This window comes from Ambystoma mexicanum, chromosome 10 (genome assembly GCF_040938575.1).
Source record: "Ambystoma mexicanum isolate Mex_15411 chromosome 10, UKY_AmexF1_1, whole genome shotgun sequence".
Taxonomy (NCBI): Eukaryota; Metazoa; Chordata; class Amphibia; order Caudata; family Ambystomatidae; genus Ambystoma; species Ambystoma mexicanum.
Window position 1 is genome coordinate 130,961,291 of NC_090932.1, and position 17,325 is coordinate 130,978,615.

At 42.6% G+C, this 17,325-nt stretch overlaps 1 protein-coding gene across 1 annotated transcript in view; it reads right to left on the minus strand.

Moving 5' to 3' along the window:
• Positions 1 to 5,315: 5,315 nt before the first annotated feature.
• GOLGA7 (golgin A7) overlaps positions 5,316 to 17,325 on the minus strand; it is a 212,933-nt gene continuing 200,923 nt past the window's right edge. Inside the window, exon 6 of the mRNA XM_069617622.1 lies at positions 5,316 to 6,241. The gene's annotated coding sequence lies outside the window, so the exon portion shown is untranslated. The remainder of the gene's footprint in view (positions 6,242 to 17,325) is intronic.

The window sequence follows — 17,325 nt, forward strand, 5'->3', positions numbered from 1 at the left end:
GTGAAGAGATTAGCAGAATAAGACCTTCCAGTCTTGACAGAGTAAGTATCACTCATTTCATTGCTACTTTTTCAATGATTGGACAACTATTCCTGTTCGATACTGGAAAAAAACAAGTTAAATATAGTCAACGTGGTATATGCAAAGAATGTCACTTCAGAGTGCCAGCTGAATGTGCTGGACTATCACATTGCACAGTGCGTTGGGGGCACTCCTTTTCATCAATGTGCAAATTTTTCACAAGATCCAATTAATGTCAGATCCCAGTAAGTGAGGCTGGCGATTTTAGGGTACTCATTTTACACATTTTGTGGCCACCTCTGTATTTTGACTCCCGTCTTCTTTTGATGTGGATCAAAAGTTACAGCGTGCCGATTTGAACCTCACATTTGATAAGATATCGACCTTTTCAGGGATACTAAATATGTCACATGACACTTTGTCTTCACCATTCTGACTTCCAATCATAAAGTGCCAATTGAAGGTTCAAGGTGGTTCACGCTGCTTATGGGTGAGGCTTCCATTCATCTTTATTCAAACTGCCTTTTTTTTGGAAGCGACTACAAGTTTCTGATTTCCAGTAACATCAAACATGATTTATCTTTTGATAAGGCCATTTCTGCGTTCGTTGTATCAAGCAATTAGGCTTCCGAGCACTGTTCAAACCCCCTCACTTGCAACAGATATGGTTTTAGTACCTTTGCAGCTCTCCTTACTTCATGCAAGCTAAAACGGGCAATGGACAGAATTCTGTCGCTGCTAGAGTTCTCATTTGGTCGACTTTCTTCTTGCAGAAGACTTGGCTTGGCCCACAAACACATCCCCTAGCCTTAAAATCCATGGAAAATACAGTTTCTTAACGATGGCAAAGAAAATCTATTTTCAAACGGTCATCCAATTATTTGGTTGTGGATCCAATTACAAATCATGACTATACAATGTGTTTATGTAACCTAACAAAGGCCCTTTCAATGCTAAAACGCTCTATAGTTAAAAAGAACACAGCAAAACACACTCCAAGTTGTGTGGAAACAGTTTGGATTATGTTTAAAGAAAACACATTTAGCAAAATGTCACTTTTCATTTGAAGCCTGGTGCATTTTCACCAATGCAAGTTTCTACGTGTCTTCATAGTAAAGTTCTGAGAAATGGTACCGTTTCTTCTTGTAGACTTCTTAAAACCCACCAACTCAACATTAATGCACTTTTTTCAAACCCTTGCCTCTTACACAGAGACATTTCCGGCGTTCAAATTGGCAATAACTTGCATGTCATCTCTGTTCCCATTTTCCTAAATATGTTCATTTTGTACAGTTTTAGAAGGCTTGATGACTTCCTAAGGGGCATAAGGGCCATGTACAGAAAACGATGGGAAAAAATGTCCCCACGCAGTGACACCTGTAGCACATCGGAGTACCTAGGGCAATCCAATTGACATTACAGGGCCTTGAAACAAACTGCCTGCTTAAGGTATGGAAAAAGGGGTCACGGAGAAAGCACGGTGAGTGGAGGGTGTGCTACAATCACGTTTACAAAGAGGTCATATAATCGGAAGAGGGGGAAAATGCTGCAAAGTTGTATCTCAGTTCCTGGTTACAGGGATTAGCAGGACAAGAGTAGAGACACAGAATGCTGACCAGGAGGCGTGGTGGAGAGGCTAGGATGGAGATAAAGTAGGCCAACACTAACCTAAAAGCATTTGTTTGAGGGTGGCGAGGGAGGGTATTTATACAACATTTTTGGTTAGATGCAAAGGGAAGGAGAAGACTGGAAATAAAGAGCGTAGGGAAAAGAGGATTGGAGTGGTGCAAACAGATTAGATAACAGGGAGGAGAGACGCAAGTGCGAGCACAGAGCGGCTACCATGCTGGTGTGTTTGTCATTGTGGAAGTATTTTCAGTCAACTTCCTAGATTGCGGAAAAAATGGGGTCTGAAGTTGCTTCAAGGTAAGGAGGGATTTCGCACAGCGTAGTTCAAAGTGTGCAGGTTCCAGAAACCGAGGTAAAAGTGTTCAAATGACCCCACCAGTCTGAGTTTTAGGTCCCTTGTGTTTCTTCATATGGAAATGTATGTGTCGAGTGATTTTCATATTCAAACTCCAGTGGCAGCTGTGGAATTTGTTTCAAATTGAGGGAGGGGGGGGATACAGATTTCCAAATAATGAGCACGAGCGACAGAGTGCAGTGAGGAAGCTTAAAAAAATAAAAGTGTTTGGTTGGGGGTTTTAAACAATGGGTCACAATGATTCATTTTCAGTACACTCTTGAGAAAACGTTTTTTTTTTTTAAAACATACAACTTACATTCTATTCTGTAGAGTAACGCATGAAAAATGAAATAGATGCCAAGAGTACCCAAAAGAATTTTCACAAGCATGTTCTGGATGCCAGTGCCTTCAATATATGCCAGCATTTCCATTTTAATAACACCTTCATGTTGGGCTTGCCCAATAATGCCACTACTGCAAATGTAACACACCAATTATGGCTTTGCCCAATAAAGCCAGTGCTGCCAGACACTTATGTTGGCTTGACCCAATACTAGCAGTCATGTCCACCGTATGTCAATTGTGTTGGTTGACCGCAGCAACGCCAGCTTTTGCCAGAGTATGAACACTCATGATGGCCCTTCCCACAGTGGGGACGATAATCTCCTTCAGACAAACTAGCATCAGGGGCTGGCTGCATGTCAGGAGTATTGCTTCACACCAGCCTATGTGCATGGAATTAGGCCAGGGGCAATTTTAGCCTTCTGATCGTGTCCTCAATGAGCCACATTTCTATTATCCTTTGAAGGCAATGAAATCAGTGAAGTCACAGGATTTATGCCTTCTATTGGGTTGTACGAGTCAATGTTAGGGTGCTGATAGCCTCTTGCCCTGGGTAATGTGCAATGATGTGCAAGGAATTGGGCAGAATGCCAGTCTTTGTATTTGCAAAGAATCGATTAATTTTTAGATTCTTTGCAAATGTAAAGTCTACATTTGCATTTTAAAGTGAGTGAATGGCACCCGTTCCATACTTGCATGTTAAAAATCTACAAGGTCCCAAAAATCGGGGGTTGGAGGTGGACTAGTGCCCCACCTGCAAAAAGGCAAGCCACCCTTTTCCAGCTCAATGCAGAGTGATAGCCCAGCAGGTTAAGTTTCGGATGCAAACATTCCCAGTATATGCTGCAAATTAACAGTTAATATGCCAGTCCCCCACCCCCATTTCTCATGTGTCTTTTTTGCATACGTTGTCAGACGTTTAACTATTTCTACCATATCTTTACATGTGTTTATGAATTATTCTTGACCTGTCCGGGGAATGGACATGTAGGACATGCAGAGGAACATGTGGACACCTCCCTTATCTCCACCCCCATAGCAACATCCTATTGGAATGACATTCAAAGAGACAATTGGGAATGTGTATGAATCCTTGCAGTATCCCTGTACCACGACTAGTATATGAGAGACGATATGCACTCAGGCAACCATTTAGAGTGCACCGGCAAGCTGACATAGTGGAGGAAAGCTACCAAGAAGGATGTTCTTTGCCGAGCTGTCGAAATGCAGCCATGAACTAAATGAATGTACGTTAAGACAAGATCGGACGACAGCAAAAGAATGTCATAAAGAAGATATAAGAACCTATGCTGAAACAATATGAACATACTTAAAGATGACGATCTAACTAGAACACTAAGAGAAACATGTACCTAATGATAAAGTAATCATGAACACAAAAGAATGAAGTGACTCACTGATCAATAACTGTAAATATGCTGTAATGCAAGGCAGAAAGATTACATAGAAGCTTGCTTTATAAGAGGTATATGTTCAATGTTTAGGACAACCATTAGAAGAATATGGACAACTGCTAAAGTCAATCAACCCAGCTACTTCGAAATAAAAGCCCAGGATCATGAAGTGAAAAGACTGAAGAGGCTGTTTTTCCCTAAAAAATAAAGGCGTACATGGGTCCGAGACCAAGGATGCGATTTTGAGGGATGGAGGCGAAATACGAAGGGAGTCTAATGAGCAGATCATGTGTGAAAGACATATTTCTCAAGATTAGGAGGAACAAGAACATTTACAGATGCCAAGTATTGGACAATTAAAAGAGTATAAAGTTTCCATGGGATAGAGTGAGCAAGTCTCTAAAGGCCAAGAGAAGCCACTGCACCCAGTATAATTGGATCAAATAGTGTTAAATACACTGTTGAAATGGACAAATTCATGGTCTCTTAACACATGACTAAGAGCTCACAAACAAGGGCTATTCATTAGACTTGAAACTAAGAATGGTGTGACTACACTGCCTTGAATGTTCCAGGACAGTGCAGACTGGCAAGGTCAATCTTCAAACAGAGGACACTGGCATGAGGCCTACCAATGAGAGGGTGGACTAAATGGGAAAACAAGAGACGAGCAGACGTATCTTCAAGCACCTGAGTTTTGTTTCCATGTACGTGCTGCTAGCGAGCCGGATGTCCAAGGTTAGATTGGGTTGCCAACCAATCATAAAAGCCTGCCATGCACTTTTACATACAGTGTTGCATGTATTATTCTGCTGCTATATTCTTTGCTGTAATCAGTATTATCCATATTTAGAAGTAGCTCAGGGCGGGTCCTACAGACAATGGACCACCAATGGGAAACTAAAACTCATGTATTCTATATGAAGACATGTTCCCCTAATCCAATCCCACCCCTCGGTAGGTTTATGTAATATGCCATGTAGGGTGACATCATAGATGTCGCATCTAGCATTATATAAAGTATAACCAAGAAGACATTGTGATCCTACATGAATAAATTTGATGAATGACGATTAACACTGTTTTCCCACATTGAGATAAAAGCAGTATTTTACCATCTTCTTTGAGTCTGTCCGGTTATTTGGTCTGAGACATCTTTGGCCTAATTCACAAAAGCATTTTATAATGGCAAAATACCATTGGAAAAAGCTCTGTGAATAAGGGCCTACATTGGTAATTCCATCTAGCACTAAGGCGCTTCAAGGTGCTAGAGCACAGACACATTTATTATCCTTCCTGCTTGTCTCTGTATAAGGCATATTCATACTATAAGGAATCCATCATTAGCAATATATGTAACGGTCACACAAATTCCAAAATAATTCCCAAAACCTACATGTTTAGGCATTTTCTGTTTTCTTGGAAGGCACCTGCTATCGAGGGTTGAAGATGGTGAATGTGCTCACCTAGACAGACATTAAAAAGCAAAACCCATTCAGATTCATTGAACATGAAGAAAACTATGGATATCAAGTGAAAACGCTAAAATCATGCATCCGTTATGAACAGAATCAAATTTCCTATAAATTATGTTTATTTATAATAAAAACAAAAAAGAAAAGCATCAGTACAGTCACATATTTTACATATAGGGAGAAAACTAGGGTGTTGAAATCTGAAAGTTCAGCATCCATTTCAAAGTGCTTTCGAAGCTTCATTGAAAGCAAAACATGCTGCCAATTAAAATTATGAAATTTAAAAAGAAAATCGAACAGTAAATTATTTCCAAAAAGACAATCTTACTGGAAATAGTGTTCACTATGTACAGTAATTAGGCAAAGACCAAAACTGGAAAACACATTTCTCAATAACACATTTCTGGTAAAAAAAAAAAAAAGAATTTGCATGACAATGCAATGTGCCATAATTCTGATACGTCCCTGACAGAGCAGAATTTTTCTTCTCCCATACACAGACATTAGATGCCCCACAGACAAAAATAGGGCCCTTACTGTAGTTCAAAGGCATTGTTTGATTTTTAGAAAAATAAAACATTTGAAAGACTTGCTGCTGTTGGAGGCATTTCTGATGGTGACAACGACTCTTGGTACTGGAGAGAAGAAAAAATATTGGCGTTGGTGGCTGGGAAAGGGCTGGCCACTGGATAGGTTTTCTCTGCTTCTTTTAGTAATTGTGAAATGCACTGTGTGTCTTTGGGAATTCATATCACAAAGGGCACAAAGTGTAACATTGATTACATAATTCAATACAAGATCTGCTCAAAAGAAAATAAATAAAATGGATGCTGATAAGAGTAGATTTTCCCTCTCGCTGGAGTACAGATTTAGAAAAGTGGTTTCTGTAGTACATCGCACCATGGATCTCTGCAGCAGACATAAAAGGAATGATGCTATATAGGTAGGAGAGGTAGGCGACCTTCCCGCGGTTAACCGGTAACCAGTGGACATTTCTGAACCTGCCACTATCCGTCTTCTTTCTGTAACAGAAAAATAAAGGATATTTTGTTAAGAAAAAAAGAAAGTATGTTTTTACCCTGTATCCTGGGAACAGATCCAGGCAGCTGTATAGTAAATAGACTTGAAATCTAGTGTTGCAAAACCAAACATTGCAATCATATTGGAATGACATCTACAAATTCAGCTTTGACACTTTTGTGCTTGATTTAGCTAGACTTTCATTATTAATGAGTATCCTATTTGTGCAGTAGAGAGATCTGGTGACTAAAGGGTCACAAGCATGAAAGCCTTGCATCTTGACTGGCAATCTTCTTGAGATTAATACATTGAGTAATACTTGAACTGTAGAACACTGTTCTTTCAAAAAAATATTTAATGGGCTTGAAACCTCAGTCTTGTGGGATTTGCAATTACAACAATCTTCTATGTTGTTCTCCAGTGGTCCCAAGTGATCATGAGAATGTACAACATCTGGGTGGAGTCCACCTTCTCCCTGCAGAAAGAGAATGCCCAATCTCCATGACTGAAACCTACTGGTGATGGCATCACAAGCAGCGTACCCAAGCCACTTAGACAGGCCTCCCCAACTAAGCACAGGTGCTAACAGGGCAAAACATACATTACTATTTTGTCGCCCCTTTAATTCACACACTGGCCATGAGAGGCAAAGAGTTAAGAGGGTAAAAGAAAGTGGGGAAAAAAGTGAGAAAAGAGGCAATGGCTGGAGGGCTGGGTAGAGGTCATGTGGCATTGATCCACGTGCACCAACAGGCAAAGTCATTCTAGTGCATAGCAGCAAAAGAGGGCTCAAATGAAACTCAAATAGTGTAACTCTTGATAGAGCCTTCTTCCATTCTTACCTGGTCATCACTATCTCATTGCGATCAAGTGCAACTTATGGCAAATAAGGAGGTTGGCAGCCTCATTTGTTTTTTTTGCATGCCATGTGTCCAATTGATAAAAGGAATCCAGAAAGCTCTACGGAGCCAAATGCGTGGTCTCAGTCTATGGCAGGTATATCTGAGGGATCTACCTCAAAACTTTTTCCTTTTAACCGATTTCTGTGCCAGGTTCAGTCGCCTCCCCCATCCCCACCACCTTAATTTAGACCCCACCCATAATTTCAGTTAAATTCAATATTAAAAATCACATGTTATGGGATTTGCAGTAAAATGGTTTATTTTGGTGTAATAGCATATCTGAGACGATTGTCTAGCGATTGCGGAGATGAAGTCCACCAGATCTAGTATTCAAGAGTGGTGACCAGCACTAATCTGAGCACACCATATGGTGTTATTTTTGCAGTACAGGACCTCTTCCCAATAATGGCTGCTTTAGATTGACCCTAGTTGGTCTCGAAAAAGAATAAAATGGCAGAAGAGTTATTCTCTAAGTTATGGCTGCTGGGATGAATTCCTGAGGTTGGGGGATGTGGTGACCAAAGAGTCTGAGGACCACCATCCGTTCTGTGATATAGGCCTCTGCAAAGGTACCTAATGACGCCCCAGATGATGACGCCCCAGACTTCCCAGTCCATCCTAAGCCTTGTATGTTGGCACATTATCCATAGGGATTTGGGTTGTGTAAAATGATTCACAGAGGAATTGAACTTAAGTCAATTTCACCAAAATGTTTTTACATCGGCCAAACAAATAACATTTTGCCTTACATCAACCCCCTTGCCCCACCTTACCTGTTTGCTCACCACCAAGTCTCTTGACCCTCCTGTAGCGTCAGATCCAACCTGCGTTAGAGGGACATATCTGACGCCGCAGAGTCCCTTTTTCTTTTGGTCCTCTGCTTCCCTGGTCAAGGAAGCGGGGGACACCCGTGCAGCCAACTACCGAACATGTGGAGTGGGGGGGCACCCCCACAAACCCCACTGCACATGTTCAGTATTTTTGGCATTGATCGAAGGGTACTGGATGAAATCTGTCAAGTGTACCCAGTCAATCTTTTTTTTCTTTCAAATTGGCTAATTTGATCCATAGAGCCCTTGGCAATATAGGTAGCTGCAACCTTGTGGAGGAGAAAAGTGGGAAGTCAGGCAAAGCAATACGTGGTCGTGGTCTTTTTGGAGCATGCCACAGTGGGCATCCCCAAACCTTGCAGTGCAGAGAGAAAGGCCTAGTTCACCAAGACAGTCATGCAAGTGCGGTTAACTGCACATGCCATGGGTCACAGACCCAGATGTGGCAGAAACTTTACCGAAACACACAATGGCTGAAACACTGGTTCCGCACAATTTACATCAACATCTGCCACCCAGTAAATGAATCCAAGACGGCAGGCAGACATGGGACAATGCTGGTTGGTGCAGAAGATCACTAACAAGTGACTAATCTGAAGTGCAACCCCCCCCCCACTCCCACCGAACAGTACCAAATGACCAAGCACTTTCACACATCAATCACACCTGAACACATTTGAGGGATTAGATATCCCAGGCCAAATCACGAGTGAGGATATAAAGTCAGTAGGGCTGAAGCAAGGTGGGGGAGTCAGTAGTTTAGGAAGGGAGGTGCAGAATTGAAGCTTTACAATGAGCGATAGCAAAACTGTGCAAGAGGAGGAAGCAAGCAGAGCAGAGGTATAGAAGGGGTGAGTTAAGAGCAGAGGCGGGTGAAAAGGAGAGCTGGGGTGAAGGAGGGCATTCAAAGGCAGAGGTGAAAGAGTAGTGATGGGGGAAGTGGAGCAAAGACCTAGGAAAATCAAGGCGGCAGAGAGGCAAAGGAGAAGTGTGGAGGAGGTGGAAAGGAAACAAGGCCAGGGGAGGGAGAGTAGAGAACCCAAAGCCTGGAGGAGGTAAGGGGGAGACGAGGTGGAAAGAGAAAGCAGCATAGGAGATGCATAGAAAAGAGGCAGTGGGAGGAAGAAAAATACAAGAGAAGAGGTGCTTCAGGAGAAGAATTTAGGAGGTTGCAGGCAAAATAAAAGGTAGAAGAAAAAGCACCACTGCAATGAGGAGGCAAGGGGGAAAGAAGGACAAGTAGAGAAGCAAGAGATAAATGAGAAATATGGGAGGAGATGGGAAGACGAGAAAGAAGCGTATGAGTAGAACAGGAGGGGAACAAGAGGAAGTCTCCAGAATCCCAATCCTAGTTATAATAAAGCCATGGTGGAAAGCCCTCAGGGTACACAAGAGGGTCCAGGAGACTTCTTAGCAAAACAGCCCACCACTGACAAGGGGAGTTATGCCTGGGGCCAACAATTGCTAACGAGTGACGGCAGACCTCCCTAAAGACCACCCAAGGCATTAGGGGTCGTGGTGCCAAGCAACCCGCAGACCACCAGCGAATCCAAACCAATTCAAGGTGAAACTTAAGAGAGCCTTCAAAGATCCAAGAAAGAAGTGCAGAACATGATCTCTGCAAGAAGGCAGTAACTGCGAGGCAAAGGAAGAGATGAAATGAGGAACATGATCTGAAAAGATTAGAGAATCACCTTACTATTGTGTATCAAACAAAGAAATATTACATCTATATTCTGGCTTCTAGTTGACTGTCAATCTATCAGCCATGACACATGCTGTTATTAATGGGTTTGCAGACCTTGCTTGAATGCAGGTTGGTCCAAGCCTCACAATGCAAACTCTGAGAGTTAGACCCTTCATTTACCTCCCTCTTCAAAGGGAAAACTGATCAAAGCAGAACTACCCTGCATCAGTGTTCACCTGAGCCAGACCCAATCACCCATATTCATCCCACCCTATAGTAGGGCCTGCGACTTCCTTACAAGTCTTTTTTCTAACTTGTAGTAAAGAGTCGTCGTCTGCTGTAAAGTCCAGGAAGAACCACAGTAGGAAGGTCACAACCCCATTGACCTCCAGATGCCTCACCTGGGTTAAGTTCTGGTTAGCGTACCAAAAAGCGCTTAAACTCCTTCCTACACTAGTGGACACCATTGATGACAATCTGAGTGTCAGAGTAACTTGAAATTTTAGAAATCCATGCCCATCTCAAACCTTTTAATTGCGAAGAGCGAGAAAGAGGTCTGGACCCATGTCCACTCAGAGCTCAGGATGTACCCGGAGAGACTTATTTAGGAGCTAGTTAGAAGCCAACTGAAAGAAAAAGGGAAGCTGAAGGAGGCCATGGCTAAACCCTACAGAGCTCCACGTTCTCAGTCAGTGCTTCAATGTATTGAGAAGGAGAGGATCTGGGTACCTACATCACCAACGTGGAGTTGGTCCCCAAAGAGACTGCCAGATGAGAGCAAGAACACTTGGATAACTTCCTGACTAGTGAGTCACAGGTGGCCCATCAGGTACTGAACGTATATTGAGTGACCGGGCATGAAGACCTCAAGAAAGACATTTGGAATGACTAGGCTATGATGCACACCTCCAATGACTGGGTGACCAGTGCCTATGCCCGATAGGGACACTGCAAAAGCTGGCATACAGGACCCAGAGTGCTCCGGTCAGGTTGTTCGATGTTAAGATGTTGGATGAGGTGAAGGACACCCTCACACTCTAGCTACTTCGTAATTCACTGCACCCTTACCTCCAACACAAACTTGTATAGCTGCATTGTAGAGCCACAGCACACCATTTACCAGTCAGCGTTCAGTGAAACTTGAAGTCCAAACAGAAAAGGGCAAGTCAGTACAGGACTGAAAGAAATATGCTGGACCCATGCTATACAAACCACACATCCCTTTCAGAGTATTAGTCAAATGAGATATGACAGCTTCCAGAGCCCTCTCTCATCCCACTGGTGGTGTTGAATGCAGCAGACAATGATCTCCACCTGGAGGTCTAGAGAGACAACTCTTTAGATGTTATGCATTTGGGAAGCATTGGCATTCTGCCCATGCCCGTCTAGGCAAGACCCAGGAAGATCACATGGCCACAAGAAGGCATGTAAGAATATCTGGTAATGCTTGCAACAAGGGTGAAGAGGGGAGGAATAGTGCATCCTGGAAGAAGTAGATGGACAGACCAACAGCCTTGTTGGACTCCAGAAGTTGCCCTTCATCTTGACTAACTAAAGACACTTATTACCTGTGTACACAGCGATCTTGAAATCTTCCCAAAAGAAGACGTCCAAGTGGAGACCAAGTGAGTCTTAGTGGAACAAGCTGTAATGCCAGAACAGCTCATCTTGGAGCAGACTTTCCTTCTTGCAAAGGATGAACCAGGCCCAGAGGTGGGGGACCAACTATCGCCCCCGTTACAGCCACACTTCAATTCTGAGAAGATCAGACTCAAGGCAATTCTGATCTGGCTGGTCAGTGAATGAGATTCTGGGCACTCGAGAACTGCCCTTGGACTTTAGATTGCTGGACAAGCTCCCCAAAATAGCATGAATAAAACAGGAGCTGTAACAAAGTCTCATGTTTGGGTCTAGAGGATGGGATTAGGGTGATCCGGGACCACCGCTGATCATATATGTAGGCCCTGGAGGAGCACAAGAACCCAGTGCATAAAAAGAAAGTAAGGTTGATGCAAGATGTGAGAAAGATGTTGAGGATAAAATGTGATGGTGTGGAGGAATGGAGGAGAGAGCGAAAAGAAGGTGGCGGATGAAAGCAGAGCAGAAGTGAAGGACGGTTAAGAGTGGAGGTGGAAGAGAGGTGGAAAGGAGGAAATGTGGAGCAGGCAGAAAGGAAAACAAGGTTCAGTAAATGTCAGAACAAGAGACAAAAGTAAAGGGGAGGGGAAAGTGAGGAGAAGAAGCAGAAGTGAAGGAGACAGAAAAAAAGGCTGTTGGATGAGTAAAAGAAAGCAGAGCCGAAATGGGGGGTGGATCATGGAGCAGGTGGTAGAAGGAAGCAGAAGAGAAAGAAAACCTGGCTCAGCTCAGCCCTACAGCTAAAGGGTGTAAAATCCCACTTTCACTCCCAAATAATAGGCAACTACCCACCAAAAATAAAATGGGGAACAAAGAAACTGCAGCCAAAAAAAGGTAACCGACAAATAGGAGCCTCTCATCCTGCTTTCATCCACATAGCTCTAAGGATATGCTTGCACAAGGAAGTACACAAACCCACAGGAAGACACTACTATCACTGACGGATCGCAAAAGGGAAAATGTTATCTGAATGTGCATGACTAGCTAGGTGCAAAGAAATGTATATTACAAAACATTTCTATTTTACATTAAAAAAAAAAGTTTTACTTGCTTGTTAAATATTCCCATTGGGAATGGGATTTCTTTTACTCCCTAAAAAAATCATTTTACTCTCAATTTTAAAAGGTAGGTAGTAATACACACCCACATTAATATATTATCTGGGGCACTGGCCGTGTTACACAGAGGTTCACCGAGAGGAGGAGAGAAATCATAGAACAGTTGGAGATGATGAATTAGAGCAGGAACGAAAAAGAAAGATTGAACGAACAGAGGGGGCTGGGGTGCACAAGAGGTAGTTCCCCAGAGACTCAATCCGGATTAAAATAAAGGAGTAGTGGAAAGGTCTCCCGATAGTCCTGAGGGTGCAGGAGACATACTAGTGGAAGATACCAGCAGTTACGGCGGCATGGGTAGAAGGCAGCAGGAAGTGAGTCAAACCTGTGGCCCAACAATTGCTGAAGAGTGTGATGTGAAAACCCAAGACATCAGGGGTGGTGTTGCCAGGTTACCAACAACAGATCCAGCGTGTCCAAGGTGACAACCTGTCCAGTCCAGGGCCAACTAAGAAAGATCCAAGAAAGTGCAAAGTGCCAAGAAAGAAGTCTGTGGCACAATAAATACCAGTGACCGAGTCCATGCTAGGAAGGTGGAACTGGATGGTGGTTGCTGGGGACAGTTTTTCTAAAGTCCGACTAAGGGCTTCAGAAAACCATACAACTTTGTCAATACAGAATCTCCAATTTTTAGTACAAATCTGTACCACTTGAAATGGGGGTAACTTGGACAGAGCAGCCAGGCTTAGCGTAGATGGGAGAGAAGGCTGTAAGTCAGTACAAAGAAATTGTAGCATACATATGGTTCAAAGAAACACTGATTCACTAAGTATCGCAACAATGATGGCTTAGTTTAAATCTTGGGGAAGTGAAAGTACTATTCACATAAGTTAAACACATATATAAAAACCAACACAATACCTATGGTGTACAAAGCAAGGTATAACCTTATTTAGAGGCACATTAAGCAAGTCAAGGTGAGTCAAACCTAATGGTTATACATTCAGCATAGTAATATACTATTTGTGGGGAATAAGATCTGGTTACTTTTAGATTACAATAAGTAATCCAAGGGTTGTAGACCCTATTGGTCAGATTATACAGTGTTATTCAATTACAGAATCACTTAATAAACCAATCATGTTACAGTCTATTTGCAACATGTGTAACTTTCTTCTTTCTTGAATGGATACAGTTACACCACCATTATTACTTTTAAGAACACAGTTCAGAGCTAGTAAGGTAACTCATACATTTTATGGAGGGGCCATAAGCTACTCAATGATAAGTATGAACACTCAGGGAAAGCAAATCCCCAATTACAGTTTAAAAAAGACAGTGTATTTCTAGGTAAGTAATCAACCTATTGGTATATATCTGCTACCTAATAGCTAGTTACACCCAGTATACTTTTCAGGAGTGTATAATACAGTTTTTCTAAGCTACTATTTTAGAACTGCTCTAAAGCTGTTCAGGGAAAGCATAACCCAAGATTACACATTGAGAAAGACACAATTATTTCAAGGTAAGTAATGAACCTATTATACTGTTCAGAATGGCAGTCAGCAATTCACAGACAAGTAAGAACTCGATAGATTGTATCGACCGAGCACATAATGTGGGGTGTGATGTTCACTTTATAAATGTAAAGGGGAAGAAATCCCACTTTAACCCTTGGGAACAGTTCACCCAAGTACATTAAAGAGAAATAAAAATGAAGCCACTATATTTAAAATGGTGCGTGCTGCAATAGTATTTTATTTATTTATATGGTATTTGTAAGGCACCTATACAACAAATGGTGTTTTGAGGCCCTACATGACAAAAAAGAGGGGGGGGGGGGGAGATAGAAAATAATGGTCCTACTAGGCCTTGCGACTTCCGGATCGCGCAAGTGCAGTAGCAAGTTAAGCGTGAGGATAGAGGGTGGGGGTAGGTTGGGGGCAGAACCAGGACACCAGTCATTTCAGCAGACGGGGGAGTTAGCAAGGAGAGGGGGAAGGAAGAAGAGAAAATTAGGTTCTTGAGGAGCTTCCGGAACTTAAGGAGATCAGGTTCACATGGAGATCTTCCCTGCACTCTCGGCTTAGAGAAGCATCAGATCTGCAGAGTGTTGGAGCTAGAAGACCGAAGTGCTCTAGCAGGGAGGTATTTAGGAAGAGAGTTGGATGTAGCAGGGTCCCAGGCAGGAGAGATTCAGTCGCTGGGCTTGAAGCCAAGGATGAGTCTTGCAGTCCTACAATTAGATTGAGAAAGAGGCTGTTGCAGCAGTCCAGCCTAGAGAGGACCAGAGCTCTGTAGACATTGAGTTTCTAGGGGAAGGTGAGGAAAGGGAGAATGCCTCAGAAGAGGTGCAGCTGATAGTGGGCCTTCTTGGCAAGGTCTGCAATGCAAGGAGAGAATGGACATGGAGAGAGAGGAGTCAAAGCTGACTTTACAATCAGTCCAAAGTTGTAGGAAACTAACTCCAATCACACACTATGGAGAGACATTAACATGTCGCCCATAAAAAAAAAGACTAGGTGAGGGGAAAACTATTCCCAGTTGCATAGGGACAAGGACACATACTTACCAAGTCCAAGCAAAACGTTTTGGAGTTGGCACAGGTCAGGAAGATTCATCATGAATAATAAAATCTTACCCATCAAGGCTAAGTGTTCAAAGAGAAGAGTGACTAATTACTAACCACTTCAAAACCCCAGTGGAAGAAATCCCATAGAACAGGATATTTGACCCATGTTCGTTCTCAGGAGAGGGGAGCCCATCTCACTGCTCAATTTGTAAAATTTGGGGTTTCACTCGAGTAACCCAGGGTAATCCAGACGCGGACTACCCTGACAATTAGCGAGGCTCAGCTTTGCCTCACTAAGGAAGCCCAACAAGGCTGAAATACGTGTCTGGGGTTGCTGATGGTGCAGTGAGCTAAAACGTGGTTGTAGACTTTCCTGAGTGGAAGAAATTCCATAGAACAGGGTATTTCACCCACGTTCCTTCTCAGTAGAGGGGCTCCCACATCCTTGCTCACTTCAAAACCCCATACACCATGGGCTCAGCAAAACACAACCTTTGTTTAGTTCTGTTTGTGATTAATAGTAATCATATTTGTTTGAGTAGTCCTTCGATCCCTCTGCATTTCCTTGAATGATATTCGCATCCTCCCCAGGGAAGGTTGCACTTCAGGTCCTGATGGCAAAACATGAAACTCTGATTTGTGATATCAAAGTCAAGAATGATCTGTTCCAATCAAGTTCAAGGCAATTTAAAAGACTGCCAGCAAGCAGCCTCTAAGAATTAACTAGGCAGACAAGCACAGATATATCAATGTTGCGTCTAATCCGGCATGCCAGAGAGGGTGATAAGGGCATTAGCACCCCGGGTTACCAAAAGCAGTAACCCAAGGTGCTAAAAAAAAAAAAACTACATTTTAAAAATCAAATTTATATTTTTTTTTATTTTCATTCATTGAACGAGATGCCCAATACGTCTCATTCAATGAATGAAAAAACGGACCCAAAATGGCTGCCATGGTTATAGAAAGCGTGGCTCTGTGTAGAGCCCCTCTTCCATGACCATGGTGCCCGGAAAAGGGAAGCTGCTGCGGCAGCAACAGCAAGTGGGGATTGGGAGGAGGGTTGGGATATTTTTCTTATTTTTCAAAGATAGGGAAGGGTGGGGGAGGCAGGTTTGTGGGGGGTGGACAGATGGCGGCCTGCGCTGGGGGAAGACAGCCTGCGGGTTCTGTTAAAACACAGGCTGAGATTACAGGTGTCACCCCACATTCCACTAAACCCGATTTGCTGCACCCCCCACCCCAGGTGCTAATGGAAGCAACGCACGGTTTGTGCTGCACTCGTTAAACGCACCCAGACAATCTTCCCCCAAAGGACAGATGTAAATGTTTAAACCCCCATCTCAATGACCAAACTATTCAGACTGAAAATGTAGGTGGTGAGATGCTAGAAGACGGACAGAGGAGGCAGCCTTTTAGTGAAGGATGAGCAAAAACTCATGCTTAAGAATCTTATAGGAGGGACGACATCAGGTTGCCGTTTTCCTGCTAACAGGAGTCCTGTTAGAGGAGTTGCAATAATATTGTTATCAATTTTTGTACGATGTAAAGGTATTTACTTACAGTTTTCAAATAGCTTGAACTAGATAAACAAGTGCATCAGAGCGCTGTACCGAAGATCTCAAAACCATTCCACAACAGTTACACAAAGTAAAATAATTAACTATTTTAAAATCAGTTTCTAAAACTCATGGCACAAGTTAATAATTTAGCCACGATCTAGAAAACAGTCATAATAAATAGTTTGATTAAAATTGGTCACAAAAACTGCCTAATTAAAAACCACGTTTCGACAGCTTTTTGGATTTTCAAGTAATCTGGAATTATTCACATCTCCGAAAGGCAGTAAATTCAAAATGTTTACAGCAGCTCCAGTAAAAGACTGTTCATCGTTATTGAACGTTTAAATCTGGGAGATGCCAGACGTAATGATTCTCGACTCCGAAGGCCTTGTCTGCATTACGTGGCCAATCCTAACAGACTGGAAAAGACACCATGAGTCAAGGGGGAAATTACATTTCAATCTTTTAATTACAAACAAAAGGGAAGTTTTCTTTAAATGATCTTCTTCAATTAAAGTGTTTATTGATTTGATCAGTCAATGTATTTCTACTGAGTGAAAGTGTGTTTGCTGTCCCTACATGCTAATGGAATATTAATGGGATTTAAAACACTGTGAAGTGATAAGTCAATTCCAATTGCATTTTGTCTAGTTTTGTTATATGGCTTGGCAGCATGATGATATATTTTCCCATTAAAAGAGTGCCACCTCATATTTCTGGCCAAGTAGAAATGTAAATGTTTGCCCAAGCCATTCGCATAACTATTGAATGACCTGCAAAGTATAGCAGCAGAATTCAAAGCAAAGCAAAGAGGTGATGGCTGCAGCTCCACAGATAAGGGGG